The sequence below is a fragment of the Oncorhynchus masou genome, chromosome 15 (genome assembly GCF_036934945.1).
Source record: "Oncorhynchus masou masou isolate Uvic2021 chromosome 15, UVic_Omas_1.1, whole genome shotgun sequence".
NCBI lineage: Eukaryota > Metazoa > Chordata > Actinopteri > Salmoniformes > Salmonidae > Oncorhynchus > Oncorhynchus masou.
Genome location: NC_088226.1, coordinates 19,227,546 through 19,246,524, shown reverse-complemented (window position 1 = coordinate 19,246,524; position 18,979 = coordinate 19,227,546). Strand labels below are relative to the sequence as shown.

Here is an 18,979-nt window from a genome sequence, read left to right as displayed (position 1 = left end):
TGAAGACACTCTCCCTGGAAACATCGCCGGCCAGCCAGGCCATAGTGCTGTGTGGATAAAAGGTCCTGGCAGTCTCCAAGCAGCTGTCTCTCCCCTCATACATCTTGGCAAAGGGGGAGGAGAGAAGAGAGAGATGAGAGAGGACACCCAGCCAGGGATGCCTGGCTTATGAGAGGCACATTTATGGCCTATGGCCCACCCTGTCTGGCAGTAACAAGTGTGGACTGGACGGACCCGTTGCGCTCACGTCCATCCCAGGAATAGCCCTGGAGGGTAGCCCACTACAGTCTGCCATAAAAAGAGGAGATGGAGACCAGGCGAGACCAGGAGAGGAGAGGGGAGGACACTAGCCTGGATGAGCGTCAGAGGAATCATCTTTGAAAGCCTCTTCGAAAGATTACATTTTGGGGGAAAGAAAGAAGGAGAGAGAGACTTCTAGCAGGAATACTGTAGCGTGGCCCCTTAAAATGGGTGGGGTCAGAGATTTGGGGGCTACCAAGTGGCACAGCGTTCTAAGGCACCGCATTGCTGTGCTTGAGGCATCACTACAGACACCATGGTTCAATTCCATGCTGTATCACAACTGGCCTTGATTGGGAGTCCCATAGGGTGGCACACAAATGGCCCAGCGTCGTCCGGGTTTGGCCGGTATAGGCCATCATTGTAAATAAGAATTTGTTCTTAACAGACTTGCATAGTTAAATAAAGGTTAAATAAAAAAAAGTAATTTAAAAACACCTGGGAGCATGTGCTGTTTAAGCCCAGGCCTAGCCGGATCAGGATCGGATCCCTTCACTAGAGTTGTCAGTCAAAGCCTTTGACTGAGAGAGAGTGCTGGGTGAGAAGATGATAGCGGCAAGGTGATATGTTACCGACCCAGGCCGCCCCCCTCCTGGTTGACAGCCAGGCCCCATAAAATATGCCTGTTTTCCATCCTTGTTGAGAAGAAGAGATTTTACAGACATGTTCGATCTGGGGGAATGGGGATGGGGTGGGGGGGGGGTGGTGTTCCTCAGTGATACAGACTAGTAGGCCAATATGCTTGGGTCTGCTAGTGAGGGCATGCCAAAATCAGGCTTTGACAAAAGTAACCAAATCATTAGCTATCGAGCTAGCTTGTTTACAGGGGGGATTTGCTTGCGTTTCACACATGCTTTATAGCGCAGATTAGGGTTCCAAATGCCCCAGGATCATACAGTGAGTGATAGGTGAAAGAGCCCTTAGAGTGTACATTTAAGAATTTGGTTCATGGACAGTTGACATAGACAGGATTCATTCTTGATGCCCACATTAGAAATAAAGAACTAAACCAATCCAAGATAGATACTGACATTGATGCCACATTTATATTCAAAACATGTAAAGCATTCATTTGACTATGAAAGGAACATAATACATATTTGATACATGTTCACTTCATTGTGTTGCTCATATAGCGCTTCCAAAGGTCATAGTTAGAAGAGCAATAGCAGGCTTCTTAGTAGGCTGGAGTTTTGATGTACAGTACAGCATATTCATATAACCAACTCATCATCAAGCTTAGATTTTTTTTAATAGCTGTGTAGTGCTAGGGTAAAAGCCCAAAATATGCACAGGGAGGCGGGCAGGACTGATTTTGCGAAACCCTGCAGTAGATTACATAATTGACATGGTAGATATGAAAAGAGGGAGTGTACTTCTGTAGGCTTGCCAGTGTTGCGTTTCCGAAAATGCACGTGACCGCAATGGCTGCTGTTCTCTAAAGCCTTGCATCAACTTGCGCGGCACCGTGAAAACCCGTTTCTTTGCCGAAAACTCGCAGAGCTCTTGTCAGACTCACACTGTCTGACAAAGGAGACCTGTAACGTTCCACTCCTCGTCATACGACGGAGAAACGACTTCGGAAAAGAAGCTCAGGACAAAACATCCTCGGGCTCGGTTCGGACTTCCACCAACCAACACGTCGGTAGGAGGAGTCAACAGGTATTGACTGGCTTTTTATTTCGGCTACTGACAATGAGATTGTATCGGACGTGTGACAGGTAGACTAGATTCGGGAGAAGCCTCTCCATGAATCGAACAGATACCCACTTAAATCTGTCTAGTAGGCTATTAGTTGGAGGAGAGGGCTGAATGTGGTGTTTCAATCTTTGTGCTTTCCTTTTCTGTTGTGCAGAAATATCAAACCGAAGCTTTAGCAAGCCACATCCCGCCATTATGTGAACGGTCAAAATGTCATTTGTTGCGAGCCTTGACAGTTATATAGGTTGCCGCTACAATGTAACGAGCGTTGTCCATAGATGGAATCATTGCATAGTGCGCTTGTTCAGCCAACACCTGTCTATAAGATTTTTTTGTGCAATGTCCTTTCAAAATTGATCGATTTAAAGCTTTAAAAACATTTTTGAATGTTTAGATGTCACATTGAATGCTGGGCTGCCACTCAAAACAGTTCTAAAAAAAAAAATCGCTGTCAACGCCTGGTTTGTGGTGACATCCACACGCACGTTTGTCCGCGTTTTCTCGGAGGCAGGTAAATTATGTCAATTAAAAAACAAAACACGCCTGGGCGTCCATTCACAAAGTTCTCACATGTGTGAGGTTGATCAGATTTGTAATATTTCCGTGTTGGCCATGATGTGACACTGGTCCAACCTACTAGACATCCTCCACAGCATATCAAACCCGCAATCCTAATTTGCGTACTCCCACACCTCCAACAATTATAATGGTCTGTGGGTTTTGCTGCTTTCATAAAGTGGGAGGTGGGAATTTACTACATTGTGAAGTGGTAAATACCAGTTGGATGCATTCATGTGCTTTGAACTTATTGATAAGAGCAGATTGGCTAATGGCCAACAAGCTGCATAAACTATAAACTAAAAGTACAGCTATTATGCTTGCAAAGGAATTATAGTGTTCAAATACCATATTAATAGATTGCTTTTTATGAATAATATTTTGTTGCATTTAACCGCAGAGAATGCTGTTATCGAGGTAATTGCCTTAGTAGGTGACGTCAGAGCATGTGAGAGCTCTGGATGATAGAGGGGTTTCCTCACTAGTAATTACCAGTTGGAGGCTTTTCAAATGGATTTTTCCCTATCGTATGTGGTACATTTCCACTTCCCACTTGGTTCTGAATGCGGCATAAAGGTTTCATCATAGTCCTAAACTTGTATGCATATGCACAGCAGTGTTCTAGAATATTGGACTGTTTGCTTTCAATACTCTTTGAATTCTCAGCGAAGCTCAAGCAATTTATCCAACGGTCAGCACATTTGCAATGAATAGAGGAGGTGGGATGGTGGTCTCGGAGATGAGTAGCTATGTCATAATAGGGCGCTGGACTATCGCGTCTCAGCTGATTTAAGCGTTAGGCTGCCTGATCCAGCCTACTTATGTCGGGTAGGTTTTTATCTGCCTGTCAATATGTATGTCATGATGGGTTGACTTGGCAGTAGTGCATCCCCCCTTTGACAAAAAATGTGCAGCACCCCCCCCCCCCCCAAAACATCTTCCTGCGACTATGGGACTTGGGACATTTTACCTTTTTTATATTATAGAATTTAGCCTAATTATTCTATACCCCCACTGTGAGTCAATTAATTCTGGGAAGTGACACAACATTACGTTCGTATGTCAACTACTGAGTGTGTTTTTAAGAGCTCACTTTTGTTGTGTTCATTCGACCCTGTAAAAAGACATGGTTCCTGGAAGTACTTTTCGGGGTTCCTCTGATTGCAACACCGGTGGAACCCCTAAAGGTGCCTCAAGTAGTAGAACAGCTGCATACTGTAAAAGGCATGTGAATTAAAAACTGTCCATTATTGGGACCGAGGTCATAGGAGCAGACTTAGTCAATGAAGTGACTAGCGATTGTCTCTCTTATGCTGCTGGAAATGTGATGGAATAAACAACGTGAGAAGAAAATATCCAAGCCAGCACATTATGGTCTGGATAGGTACAATCTGGTGTAAAACAAAAAGGTTATTAGTGTGTGAATTAATGTGAGTAGGAAAATTGAAGACTTCTTCCATATTCCTTCCCGGTGTGGTCTCTCAACGAGGAGTACTTCTGAATGAGCGCTGTGCACACATCCCATGTGTACTTTTAGACTAACAATTCTGTTTGGAATACAAAATGGCATTGATTGATGGCGTTGATTATGAAGGATAAGTTGAGTATGTGCTATCAGCTGCAGTGATTATGACAAGACAGTACGGAGGAACAGAACACACAATCACACTGTAAATACATTGATTCACCAGTCAGTGAGTTTTGGAATAGACCAAGGAAAATCACAGAACACTATAATCACAATGCAAATACGTCATGAGACTTTGTAGAGGCTAAAATGTTGGTAGATCCTTAGTGAGCTTTAAACATGGTCTAGCGTTGGTCTGAAATGCACAAGACCGAACGGGCCGCCCCAAAACTCCAACCTGAAAGACATACATTCGAAACAAACTCAACATAGACAACATGAGTGTTCAATACCAAATGCATCTATCTATCTGATCTGTTTAATGTATTCTTCTTTTTGTCAAGTTGAACATAACCTACATTGGGTCGTGTGTGTGTTTACCTGTTTGTGGAGGTTGACATATTTCTCTATCACTGCTCCCGAACTCTCCACCACTTAACTGGACAGGGGCTGAGACAGGCACTAAAGGGAGGAGGATGGAAAGAGAGAAAGTGTATCATGGGTTTAAATCTTTTTGTCAGGTTTACAACTCAGTATCCTGGGTTATACGTTTAACAACCTAGATTGGGTCATCTGTGTCTGTGTGGGTCTTATCTATTTGCTGAGGTTGAGTTTCTCCATCAAAGCAGGACACCCTGACACACCAGCCAGAATAAATACAGTACCAGTCAAAAATTTGGACATCCAGTGTTTCTTTATTTTGTACTATTTTCTACATTGTAGAATAATAGTGAAGACATCAAAACTATGAAATAACACACATGGAATCATGTAGTAAACAAAAAATGGTTAAACAAATCTAAATATATTTTATATTTGAGATTGTTCAAAGTAGCCACTCTTTGCCTTGATGACAGCTTTGCACACTCTTGGAATTCTCTCAACCAGCTTCATGAGGTAGTCACCTGGAATGCATTTCAATCAACATGACAAGAGTGTGCAAAGCTGCCATCAAGGAAAAGGGTGGCTACTTATATAAAATAGGTTTTGATTTGTTTAACACTTTTGTTTGGTTATTACATGATTCCATATGTATTATTTCATAGTTTTGATGTCTGTAAATTTGATACATTTGATATCAACTACCTATGTTGAATGTAATGTTTTATTTTTTTTGGTCAAGTTTAACAACCTAGATTGGGCCCTGTGTGTGTGTGTGTGTGTGTGTGTGTGTGACCTGTTTTGTGGAGCCTAAGTTTTCTCACAGCACCCAAACTCTACTAACTTAACAGGCAGGTTAAGACAGAGACTGTAGGAGGATGGATGGAGATGGGGATAGTGCATCATAGGTTTAAATTATGACTAACATTTCTCAATATTGACTCTAACTAGCTAAACTCCCAAAAAGTATAGCTACAGCAATTACCAGCTAACATTAGGCTACAGCCTATGGCTTTCCTAGCTGATGAAAAAAGAAGAGTACATTTAAAAAAATAAAAATAATTTCACCTTTATTTAACCAGGTAGGCCAGTTGAGAAAAGTTCTCATTTACAACTCTGACCTGGCCAAGATAAAGCAAAGCAGTGCGACAAAAACAACAACAAGCAAATGCAGTAAGATTAGGGAGGTAAGACAATAAATAGGCAATAGAGGCAAAATAATTACAATTTAGCATTAACACTGGAGTGATAATGTGCAGACTATGATGTGCAAGTACATATGCAAAAGAGCAGCAACAAAAAAATAACAATATGGGGATGAGGTAGTTGGGTGTGCTATTTACAGATGGGCTGTGTACAGGTACAGTGATCTGTAAGCTGCTCTGACAGCTGATGCTTAAAAGTTAGAGAGGGAGAGATAAGCAGAGTTCCTTACATGATGTATTGTATTTTTTGATAGCTATACACTAGCTAATATAGTAAAAAATGCTAAGGGTCACTCACCTTTCACGTCGGTCCGTTGCAAGTCATCTCATATCTGTCGCATCTCCAACCTTCCGCTCGCTTCCCGCTTTCAGTGCGTCTTTTGACCAATGTTCTCAATTTGAATTATACACATGAGCGCCCTTTACTCACAAGCATACTGCTGGGTCAAAAACAAACCCCTCTTTTGAAAAGGGTTCTTCAAAGCACCTCTTCAGCCTACAAACGTTAAAAAATGAACTGATCGCAGAGTATAGGTTTTTAAATTAACCTTATGGATGTTTTTTTTAACCTTAAATGATCTTGAAGGATCCTCCAGGAACCTATTATTTTTTTAGAGTGAAGGGGGAGATGATTTGGGTCAGAAGAATGAGGCATTTCTACAAAACAATCTCCTGCCGGTTCCATTTTATCTTTCTCCCTGAGACCTGCATGACATTTGGATTTCAGTGCTCATGGATTTCGAATAGGTTTTGTGACATTAGCTCAGGCCTCCACTGCCATCTCAAAGTCTTGCAGGCAGAAATCACAAGACCAATTGAATCAAGGCATGGCCCCGTGATGTCATCCCTGCCATTTAAGAACACTCCTGTGAGAGTGTTCCAGAGATGATGTGGCATCTGCAGCCCAGGGCGGTGTGTGTGTGTGTGTTTGCGCGTGTTTCAGATGGAAATATAAGCTACAAGTGCCCATGTGCACACATTGGTGTTCCCGTGTGTATGTTGACCAGTCTATACATAATGTATGTCCTGTTTTGCCCAGTTGCTTTAAGGCCTATGTGTGTACAGAAGCTTTGATCAGATATGATGATGGGTTTTACTTCCTTGATTTCCATATAGTAGATCTCTGAATGATAAATGAGGCCAAGCTTTTGTTTTATTTGTTACAGAGAGCCCAAATGCATTGCTGTGCTGAATATTATAAGCTCAGTTGTCCAAATCCAAGCTACGTAGCTTCTTAAAAATTGAGCGTGAATCATGTGAGGCTCATTTAAAAGGTGTCTCAAAACATGTTGACTCGACTGAGAAAGACCACTAAACTAATTCCAATTGTGAATTGTATCATAAATGAATCATACAAATTAAGTAGTACACCTTGCATCACATAGTGTAGGTAAGATACTATCTACCTTACAACCTTTAGTTTTAAAACCGCGTGCAATAGGTAAAGAAACCCATGGATTAGCAAACGAGAGAGAACTAAGTTTTGTGTTGGTCCAACTCTGTGAGCATCCCCAGGTCCCTCCGTCAACGTGATCTTTTTCATGATGATCTGAAGGGGGAAACTGATCCTAGATCAGCACTCCTACTCTGTGACCCTTTGTGAATGCCCGGCCTGATTGAGAGATAATCACGAGGCAAGCTGGTACGTGCACCGTTGTAAATGTGTTCCTGCCCTAGCAGCAGTGAGCGCCAGCTAGAAGCTCCTCTCCCACTGTATGTGTGATGCTGACTGATGAGATGAGACCCAGGTGATGACAGGGTCCCGTCTGTGCTGTGAGTACATGTGGAAATGCACAGGTACACACAAGAAGACGCTGTTGCACACACCAACAATGGCTTACTGTAGGCTACCGATACATGTGCACACACATGCATAGGAAGGTTGCGTTGATTCAAGCTGTGCTTCATTTTTTTTTCCACTCGCTAACTTGCTCAATAAACCAATCAAGTAATCACTCGGCTAATTAATCAAACCGTTATACCTAGTAGACCACAGTATAAAATGTCATCTTGAATTAGGCCTACATATCCCTTGTGTAAGAAAACATCTCCTATGCCATAATTTAACGGTGAACGTGCAACATGTCAAAAAGGATGAGAATCTCCCTTCGTAAGATTGCAGCTCGGTTGTATTGAAGCACGACTGTATTTGATGCACTGCGAGCTGCCGCCATGACAGCAATTAGGATCCATAGCATGGCTCTGCCTGCCGCCCCTGAGAGAGTTTTACCCAGGAAGCTGTAGGCAATATGCTATGCATGATGTCAATGCTGATTGGATGCTTTTTTTCGAAGGCGAACAGCTCAAGACCATCTACACACGTCAGGAAGTTAGGCTACTCTTTTGCTCAAGGACCTGTTTTGGCATTTGATACCAGGGATGGTTGGAACCTACAGTACCAGTCAAAGGTTTGGACACACCTATTCATTCCAGGGTTTGAATTTATTTTTTACTATTTTCTACATTGTATAATAATAGTGACGATATTAAAACTATGATATAACACATGGAATCATGTAGTACCCGAAAAAGTGTTGAAAAAAATCTAAATATAGTTTATATTTGAGATTCTTCAAAGTAGCCACCCTTTGCCTTGATGACAGCTTTGTACTCTTGGCATTCTCTCAACCAGCTTCATGAGTTAGTCACCTGGAATGCATTTCAATTAACAGGTCTGCATTGTTAAAAGTTAATTTGTGGAATTTCTTTCCTTAATGTGTTTGAGCCAATCACTTGAGTTGTAACAAGGTAGGGGTGGTATACAGAAGATAGCCCTATTTGGTAAAATACCATAAGTCCATATTATGGCAAGTACAGCTCAAATAAGCAAAGAGAAACGACAGTCAATCATTACTTTGACTGACCTTCATGTCTTAATCTGGAACATTTCAGGAAATTTTTTAAGTTTCTTCAAGTGCAGTCGCAAAAACCATCAAGCGCAATGATGAAACTGTCTCATGAGGGCCGCCAAAGGAAAGGAAGACCCAGAGTTAACTCTGCTGCAGAGGATAAGTACCAGCCTCAGAAATTGCAACCCAAAGAAATGCTTCAGAGTTCAAGTAACAGACCCATCTCAACATCACCTGTTCAGAGGAGACTGCGTGAATCAGGCCTTCATGGTTGAATTATTGCAAAGAAACCCCCACTAAAGGACACTTTTATAAGAAGAAGAGACTTGCTTGGGCCAAAAAACACGAGCAATGGACATTAGACCTGTGGAAATCTGTCCTTTCAGATTTTTGTTTCCAACTACCGTGTCTTTGTCAGACAGAGAGTAGGTGAACAGATGATCTCGCATGTGTAGTTCCCATTCTGAAGCATGGTGATGTGATGGTGTGGGGGTGCTTTGCTGGTGACACTGTCAGTGATTTATTTAGAATTCAAGGCACACTAAACCAGCATGGCCACCACAGCTTTCTGCAGCGATACGCCATCCCATCTGGTTTGGGCTTAGTGGGACTATCATTTGTTTTTCAACAAGACAATGAGCCAACACACCTCCATGCTGTGTAAGGGCTATTTGACCAAGAAGGAGAGTGATGGAGTGCTGCATCAGATGACCTAGCCTCCACAATCACCCGACCTCAACCCAATTGAGATGGTTTGGGATGAGTTGGACCGCAGAGTAAAGTAAAAGCAGACAACAAGTGTTCAGCATATGTGGGAATTCCTTCAAGACTGTTGTAAAATAATTCCAGGTGAAGCTGGTTCAGAGAATGCCACGAGTGTGCAAAGTTTTCATCAAGGCTACTTTGAAGAATCTAAAATATATTTCGATTTGTTTAACACTTATTGGGTTACTACATGATTCCATATGTGTTATTCAATAGTTTTGATGTCTTCACTATTATTGTACAATGTAGAAAATAGTAAAAATAAAGAAAAACCCTTGAATGAGTAGGTGTGTCCAAACTTTTGACTGGTGCCATTTAACCTAATAGAAACCAAAACTTACCGTTTTTAACAAGTAATTTCTAATTGACTACCTGGTGAATATCAGGCTGTTACCCCATTATTTTGACATTTCATCTAGATTCTAGCCTTTTAGATGTTTTGCTCCAGGTAGACTTGACACTTGGCCATTTCCAGTCGTGACTGCTCTATTGTGGAGCTAGCCTTGTGTTCCACAATTATGTAAACTGGAGAGAAAGGGGCTCTTTTGAGTCTAGTCGGTTGGCCCAAGGCATTGGGGTTCAGTTTGTGTGGGAGCACTGCCACGTTTAAATCCAGTTTTCATGCACTAAAGTCATACCATTAAACAAAATCACGACAGCTGTGATGGAAACAGGTAGTTTTGGTAAAATGTTAAATATGCCCAAAGAAAATGTCTTTGTTTGACATGGTGGGATCTTTTTTGTGTCGGTAAAATGAATTATGCGAGAAGAGGTGGTGGAAACGCATTTATGCGCAAATGTTGATATAATAACCATCATATCGAAGTAAACATGGAGTCACGCGATGATATGGTGTGTGGTCCTCCCACTATGACTCGGTAAACCATGCAGTGTATTAGGCTACAGATTAAATAAATGATGAATTTCACAGGGTGGTGAAAGTGCCCAGTGATCTTGATGTTCCTTTCCAATAAATATTGAGGGTCTTATTTTGGTGACATGGTGATTCATGCTTGACTGCCGTTTTTGATAAATACAAACATTATCGCTCTTATTCATAATAATCTCATCAAGTAGGCTACAGTATAGATTAGTCTATCTGCGCGCTGTTGGCTAGAGCGCACGTGCCAAAACCTGAGTAGGCACATTTGCTATTTAGCTATTTATTACTTTTAAATTCAGAAAGGATGTTTTTACGTTTGGATAATCTAAAAGTTTTTATAGTTTTTGTGACAAAACTATCGGTAGAGTTGATAATGTGATGGGAAAACATTGAGTTTTAGATTTTTATTCGGTATATGAAAACTTAACGGCATTTTGTGTGCACTACGTCATCACGCACGGATTTTTATCCGCAACAAGGTAGTTTGGTGGAAACCCACCACTAGTGGGAAAATACACATTTTCTTTATGCAGATTTTTGTATAATCGCTGGAAGATCTGTCGCCAACTGGATGGAAACCTAGCTAGTGATCTGTCATCTGATCTATGTGGTCCAATTTTTGTGAGGTTAACAAATCCACTGCCTTCATCCAATCTCTTTTTGTCTGCCGTTGTCTGAGTATCTGCCTTTCCATTTGTTGGAATGCACCCTTTGCTTAGCTGTCTGACTGACTGCTTATGTTTATCCATCTAGACATTATTCATTGTTCTTGCCTATATTTCTACCAGCTCTTTGTCTCTCTACTACTTCTTTTTTTTCTCATCTGATCCTTTTGCTGATATTCTGTGCGTGTATTTTGTTTCTCTGTCTGTCTGTTAGTTTGTCTGTCCACCTCCTCACCCTTTTGTCTATTTACTTCTGTCAGCATCTTTGTCAGTCAGCATCTTTGTCAGTCAGCATCTTTGTCAGTCAGCATCTTTGTCAGTCAGCATTTTTGTCTTCGAGCTTCTTTTCAGTCCATTGTGTCTATGTTTTGGGATAAGATGCAGGTGGACAACGGTTTCCCAGCCAAACAACTCACGGGCCAATATCAACTTCATCATCAATTGTCTTCAACCTTTTTTTTGCACCAGAAAATGCAAACACGTGAGCAGTTGGCATCTTACTTGATGTTCCTTTTGTTTAGATAGAAAAACAGAGGCATGAAAACTAATGTAAATTGTGATGACTTGCTGCAAATGAAAACAAGAAGTGAACCACATGAAATATATGTGGGTGTTATGAACTAATGCCCGTGGTCGATGCCCACTAAACACAGGGCACACTTTGGGCCGTTAGCATTGGCGTGACTGTCGGTGACGAACTGGACTCACTGGAGCGTAGGTATCTTCCTGTTTCAAATAACTTTACATCTCTCTGTGTCTAGGCTTTTAACAAACCTAGATTTGTAGAATGGACTTTACAAAAGAACCCAACCCTACACTGTAGGTCTGTTTACACATCATACAACCGGTGGGTCTAATCCTGAATGCTGATTGGTTGAAACCGCATTCCTGCCGGTGTCTATTCGACAAGTTACCACCGGCTAAATCTACGACGTTGAAATGCCTATTTACGCTGTTCCATCTGACTGCGCAATCCACTGTCTTATCAGCCCAGCCAGGGGAAGTTATACATTTGATCTCCACTATAAAAAGCATCTAGACATTATCTCACTTATCTTTTAGACTGAAATTTAGTTTTCAACAGCAGAGATTTGTATAAACCTTGCTGTCTGTCTCTACGACATTTGCAACATTGCTTCAATATTTAAATTCAATTTCCAACCGTCCCATTGAAATGAATGGGTTGGGAGTCGGGGCGAGAGAGATGCAAGCAGCGTTTCTCAGCCAGTCAAATCATGAATCAGCTGGTATAATTTTTATGGATATATATACGAAGAAATGTAAATTGAAAAAAGGTACATGAAATTAAGTGCAGTTAGTTTGCAGCCTTTCCAGCTTCAGTTTGAAGTGATCGTGTTAGCGGTGTTGCTGGCTAGCTCCTCTGAACAACAGTGACCTGACGAGAGAGCACATTTTCAAAGCCAGGGGAAATCGCGCCTCATTATCTCATTGTTATGGATGTAGCCAAATAATTGTCACTAGAAAACAGCTTAAACAAATGCAGCTACTGTTTTTTATTCTGGCTGCACTGTTTGACGTGACTGTAAATTAGCCATAGTTGGCTAGCTAGCAAGGAAGGGATAAGAACGTTGCCAGCCTGTATGGCAATGGAACATTTAGAACGAACAACGTCCATAGATACGCAACTCAGTTGTTCAGTCTTTTTGTTCTGTATCTGGCAGCCGAACCAATAGAACGAACGACCAGCCGGCTTGGGTAGCAACCCTAGATTTGTTTCGGGACTATATCCTGTGGAAGGATGAAATGGTATGAATAAATTCATTAAAAAAACAAAAACATTTTTAATTAAAATATGTTAATCGTTATTTGAATATGTTGGTAACCCGTTGTAGAAAAGTGATAATGTCCTCACAGCCGGTGTTTGGAGGATATATTGTCACGGTTTGCCGGTGTTGTGCTGAAAATCTCACCCCTGCCAGAATTCTCCCCTCCCTTTGCGTTCTTCATTGCTGGGACTTGCTTGCTAGTTGACATTTCTGCTCGTCACTCCGTTGTCAGTTTAGCCTACATTTCACTGATCTTAGTAGCAGAAAGCATTTTTGTCTGCAGTTTTCAGTTTGGCTATTTGTTTCAAGTGTATGTGGCAGTTCTAGCTTGTATGGTTCCCTAGGCGAACCCCCCCCCCCACCCTTCAGCCTCCGGCGCCCCGTGCTGCCCCCGGCAAGATGCCGCCCTGGGTGGCTGCCCATGTCGCCCGTACCTGAATCAGCTACTGATTTTGTATTAGTCTATAAATGAATCTCTTTGTCAAAATTCGTCATCTCTCCCATGTCTTATTCGACTAGTATATTTTAAAGTATAAGGATAATAATTCAGCCAAAGTTGTTCTGAAATGTTTATTGCTTGCCAACATTTTACTCCTCTGTTTAATATAACACATGAATGATTCATTTCGGTTGCCTATCCTGACAAAGTTTGTTCTATAGAAAGTATGTGTGATGTGTGTCACAGAAAGTATTTGACTCTAGCCACAAAATGAAGGAAATTAGAAAGGGGGAGAACTGTGGCAGGGGGGAGATTTTCAGCACAACAACCTGTCATCGACATTGTCTCGGACCTAACGACACCCCGTGACAATATATCCTCCAAAACACCTGCTTAACGGGCATGATCACTTAATTGAAGTGAGAATTATCAAACATCCATTGGAGATTCTATGTGAGACAATAAGTATCCATACCCCTAGACAATTTGTTGTGTGAATTCAAAATGGATTAAAAAAATATTTAAAAAATCTCACCCATCTACACACAATATCCTATGATGAAAGTGAAAACTTGTTTTTAGACCTTTTTTCTCATTTATTTCTGTATTTCATTTTCAATATCTCATTTACATAAGTATTCACACCCCTGTGTCAATACATTTGTAGAAGCACCTTTGGCAGTGATTACAGCTGTGTCTTTCAAGGTAAGTCTAAGAGCTTTTCACACCTGGATTGTGCAACATCTGCCAATTTATTCTTCAAGCTCTGTCAAATTGGTTGATGATTATGGCTAGACAACCATTTTCAGGTCTTGCCATAGATTTTCAAGCAGATCTAAGTCGAAACTGTAACTAGGCAACTCAGGAACATTCACTGTCTTCTTGGTCAGCAACTCCAGTGTAGATTTGGCCTTGTGTTTTAGGTCGTTGTCCTGCTGAAAGGTCAATTCATCTCCCAGTGTCTGTTGGAAAGCAGTCTGAACCAGGATTTCCTCTAGGATTTTGCCTGCTTTTAACTCCATTCTGTTTCTTTTCTATCCTGAAAAACTCCCCAGTCCTTATCGATTACAAGCATACCTATAACATGATGCAGCCACCACTATGCTTGAACATTTGAAGAATGGTACTCAGTAATGTGTAATTCTTATTGACCCAAGACATTACAGCTTTTCATTTTGAATTAATTTGTAAATATTTCTAAAAACATAATTCCACAATCACGCAAATTGAGGCTTTTATCACAATTTGTACAATGTCAAGGGGTGTCAGTACTTTCTAAAGGCACTGTGTCTCAAGTGACACTTTGGAGTACTCAATAGTGCTCAATACCGGCGGAGGTATTTATAATTGAAGCCGTGTTTTAAAATGGCCAAGTAAATTGCATGTGAAATAGAGAACCGTGTCCATTCTACAGATTCCATTACTATCGACTAATGTCGTAATGTGCGCTCACATACATGCATACTAACGGGCAGGTGGAGTGGCGCGGGACAGATGGGCCGCAGTAAATTAAACAAGCCTTCTCCTCCTTTCGCTCTCGACGTCCTCCTCCCCGTGACGGAGCGGGAGCGCTGGGCGAGTTCTCGTCAATATTTAACGCTGCTGTTAATGGTGTCTTTGTGCCTGCTGGCGGGCTTGTAATGGATGTGTGTGTGTGTGTGTGTGTGTGCGCGCGCAGTAGGTGTTCGGTGTTAATGCATGTGTCCTTGGTGCTAGTGTGTTTGTACGCTGTTGTACACAGTCAGTTGGGCTCGATGGAGACCGGAGAGAGTGTGTGGGGTAAAGTCTTACCTCTACATGAGTCACATGTTCACACACATATACATACATACACACACACACACATTTTACTCGCCTCCCCTTCTAATGGGACCAGTTTATCACAATAGGTCCATGGTGTACCGCCGCCGAATGTCCTGAGTTCCCCTTTTATGTCATCATTAATCTATGCGATCCCAATGCTGGATGAAGACACCGGGCCGTCCCAGATTAAAGCAGCGACTCATGACATTGTCTCTTTCTTGGAAAGAGCTAACCCCCACCCTTCCCTGTCCCCTGCAGGGGAGTGAGTCGTCCTGTACTTACATCTGCCCTGTGCCAGCTGCCTCCTGTCTTGATTCCCATTCTCTCTGTACTTAAAATGAAAATGCACCCTGTGTCAGCTCACAGGCGATCCTTTCCTCGCTTGACTCCCCGTTTCTCTTTGCTCACGATACGCCGGGCAGCTCCAAGTCCCATGTTCACAGCCAGAGGTCTGAACTCTAAAGCCTCAGGGTTTTCTCCCCTAATCAGTGTGATTCTCAAGCTCACCGGATTGATTTTGACCTGCAGACCTGTGCCCGGCACTATGCCAACTCAGACAGAGATTTGGGGGGGGGGGGGGCAGGAAAAGGGGGGGAGATTAACAAATCTATGAGATGGATGAGATAAAGGAGAGATTGAAGGTAACACAAATGAAGGAAGACATTGAGAGACAGAGAGGAGAGTTGTAGGGCCATTGTCTATCCCAAAACCTTGAAAGCTTGATGTCTAAGTAGAGACATTTCTCTCTCTCTCCTTTTTCCTCTCTCCCTCTGATGATTTAGTGGTGTTAAGTCCTGATGTATCAGAGATCCATCCCCCCTGGGCACTATTCAATGCCTGCTGGAACACAGACAGCTGTGAGAAACCCACTACCATAATCCTATTAGAGAGAGAGAGACAGAGAGAGAGACACACACAACTGAGCTGCACTTCCTAACCTCCTGCCCAATGTATGACCATATTAGAGAGACATATTTCCCTCAGATTACACAGATCCACAAAGAATTAGAAAACAAATCCAATCTTGAAAAACTCCCATATCTACTGGGTGAAATTCCACAGTGTGCCATCAGAGCAGCAAGATTTGTGACCTGTTGCCACGAGAAAAGGGCAACCAGTGAAGAACACGCACCATTGTAAATACAACCCATATCTATGCTTATTTATTTTATATTGTGTCCTTTACCATTTGCACATTGTTAAAACACTGTATATATATATAATATGACATTTGTAATGTCTTTATTGTTTTGAAACTTCTGTATGTGTGATGTCTACTGTTAATTTTTGTTTATTTCACTTTATATATTATCTACCTTACTTGCTTTGGCAATGTTAACACATGTTTCCCATGCCAATAAAGCCCTTGAATTGAATTGAATTGACACAGAGAGAGAGAGAGAGACACAGAGAGAGAGACACAGAGAGAGAGAGACACAGAGAGAGAGAGACACAGAGAGAGAGACACACAGAGAGAGAGACACACAGAGAGAGAGACACACAGAGAGAGAGACACACAGAGAGAGAGACACACAGAGAGAGAGACACACAGAGAGAGACACACACAGAGAGAGAGACACACACACAGAGAGAGACACACACACAGAGAGAGACACACACACAGAGAGAGACACACACACAGAGAGAGACACACACACAGAGAGAGACACACAGAGAGAGAGACACACAGAGAGAGAGAACAAGCGTTTCTTTTTCTTATCTCAAATGATTTCTGATTTAAGATCTGAAGTATTGAGTTGTGTAGTGTGTGAATGTGTAACTTGACTGTAGATCTTTACTGTTTTGAATGAGTTTGTGTTGATGTGGGTGATTGAGAGGGTACAGACTACTGTGTGTGTGTGTGTGTGTGTGTGTGTGTGTGTGTGTGTGTGTGTGTGTGTGTGTGTGTGTGTGTGTGTGTGTGTGTGTGTGTGTGTGTGAATACACCGGTGTGATTACTTATCTTTTGAATTCGGTTCTTTGTTTAACAATGTCCTCAAAGGTGTGTATGTACAGTGTGACGAGTACATGCAATGTGAGTGTTTGCCAATGGAGGGTAGCCATCATTACGAGTAGGATATGTACAAAGGTTTACTGTGCGTGTGTGTGTGCTGCATAGGCTACACATCTCTGTGTGTCTGTAGGTGCACTGCAGCCAGGAACATACGGAGACCACTTTTTAAAGGGAATAATCTTCAGGATGTCTTCTCAGTGGGCCTCCTCCTCCTCATCTCTGCCCTGTGTCTCTGAACAGGGACAGGGTTGTTGCGGAACAGTTCAAAGGCTCCTCCACTTTCTCAACCTGGTGGTGAAAGCCTGGTTACTGCGCGTACATTTCCCACACCCTGTAGCGACCCCGGTGGCCTCAAACCTTCAACGTGATTTACCTGTTGGAATTGTGGCGTGCAGCGTTTCTAACTTCTTCGAACGCACAAGGGGACGGATTGTTTCCTTTCCTCTTGCACCGAGTGGAGGACCCCACAACGCAAGGCATGTTTTTTCCTTTATTTTTTTACTTGTCGTTTGAAAGAGAAGATGTGCTTTATAGGTGGAGAATTCCTTTCTTTCTTTCTTTTTGAAGGTCTTTGTCTCATTACTGGAACAGTTGTCCATTTTAGACTCACCGCGGCAGGTTCTGATGAGCTCGCCCTCACGTCTCGTTAGTTTAGCTCGGAAAGCCACGGCTACACCAGACACAATGCCCGGGGAATTGATGGCAAGACAGTCAAACGACACGGTTAAGAGGTTCTTAAATCCATCAACACTTTTCCATTTCAAATTCTGCATAATAAGGAGAAGTTTAATTTTGACTTACGACCCTTCACTCGAACCCTGTGTTTCTATCCTCCTAACGAGATGCGATTTCTGCTGTCAATCAACCAACCAATCTGTAGTAGTCGTCCTTTGCTGAGTCACACACAGCGATCAACCTCCCTCCCCCTTAAACACCCACCTTCAGACACGTAGCAGCGAGAGGAGAGTTTTAACCACACTCGTAAAGCGCTGCTTTATTGTTGTGATTGGCAGGTGTTTAAACGGCTTGATGTGATCCAGACCTGAGTACTTAAAGTGAGCGTTGCCTGCGGACACAGTTTTTCCACACAGGGCTCATCCCTCACTCATTAGCGCCTGGCATACAGCACTACTGTGTGTGTTAGCATCTGGCAGCAGAGCTCTTCAACCTAGTTCTTATGTTGTCGGGCGCGTGCTTCTGATTGTTAGCGCTTGAAATTGCAGCTTTCTGTGGTGAAGTTGAAGCTGCACACCGTGGGTGTGCATTGGTGCTTATTCACATGGGAAATGTACACTGTAGAAGGGAATTACGCTTTGACTCTGTTTGCCATTAATTTTAAAGTGGAAAAACTAACTAAAACCATACAGATCTATGCACAAGAACGACTTTGAACAATATCAACGGAAAGATGTACAAAAACAAATTTGGTGGAAGAACTGTGCAGATGCAAACTTTGGTGTATTCAGTACTGTACTCACTGTACTGTACTCAGTACTACTCTATTGTACTGTACTCTACTGTTCTCTACTAACCGTGCTATCCAAACTTGTGAAACATACTCCTGTGATAGGTTCAGATTCGCTCCAGTCTGGTCAGTTTGTGGAAGTGAACATAAAGGCCAAGGTGGACTGACCCAAATTTCAACTACTTTTCAACATTTGTGGACGTCCGGTGTCAGTCGGTGGTCAGTGGGTGAGGATGCTGGTTCCAGTGAATGGAAGGAGAGGGGGCTCATGGGTAGGTATCAGTAAGAGCCTGGGAGAGGTGACATTAACTGAAGAGGGAGGGGTTGTCCAGTCTGTTTTAACCAGTGGAGGCTGCTGAGGGGAGGCTGATAATAATGTCCGGAACGGCACAAATGGAATGGCGTCAAACAGGAAACCAAGTGTTTGATGTATTTGATACCGTTCCACGCACTCCGCTCCAGTCATTAACACGAGCCCGTTCACCCCAATTAAGGTGCCACCAACTCCTGACTCCCTCACAGAAAGACAAAAGAAAA

General features: G+C 42.4%; 1 pseudogene; it reads left to right on the top strand.

Moving 5' to 3' along the window:
• Positions 1-1,720: 1,720 nt before the first annotated feature.
• The window catches only part of LOC135555827 (retinoic acid receptor alpha-like), a 187,040-nt pseudogene continuing 169,781 nt past the window's right edge, over positions 1,721-18,979 (top strand).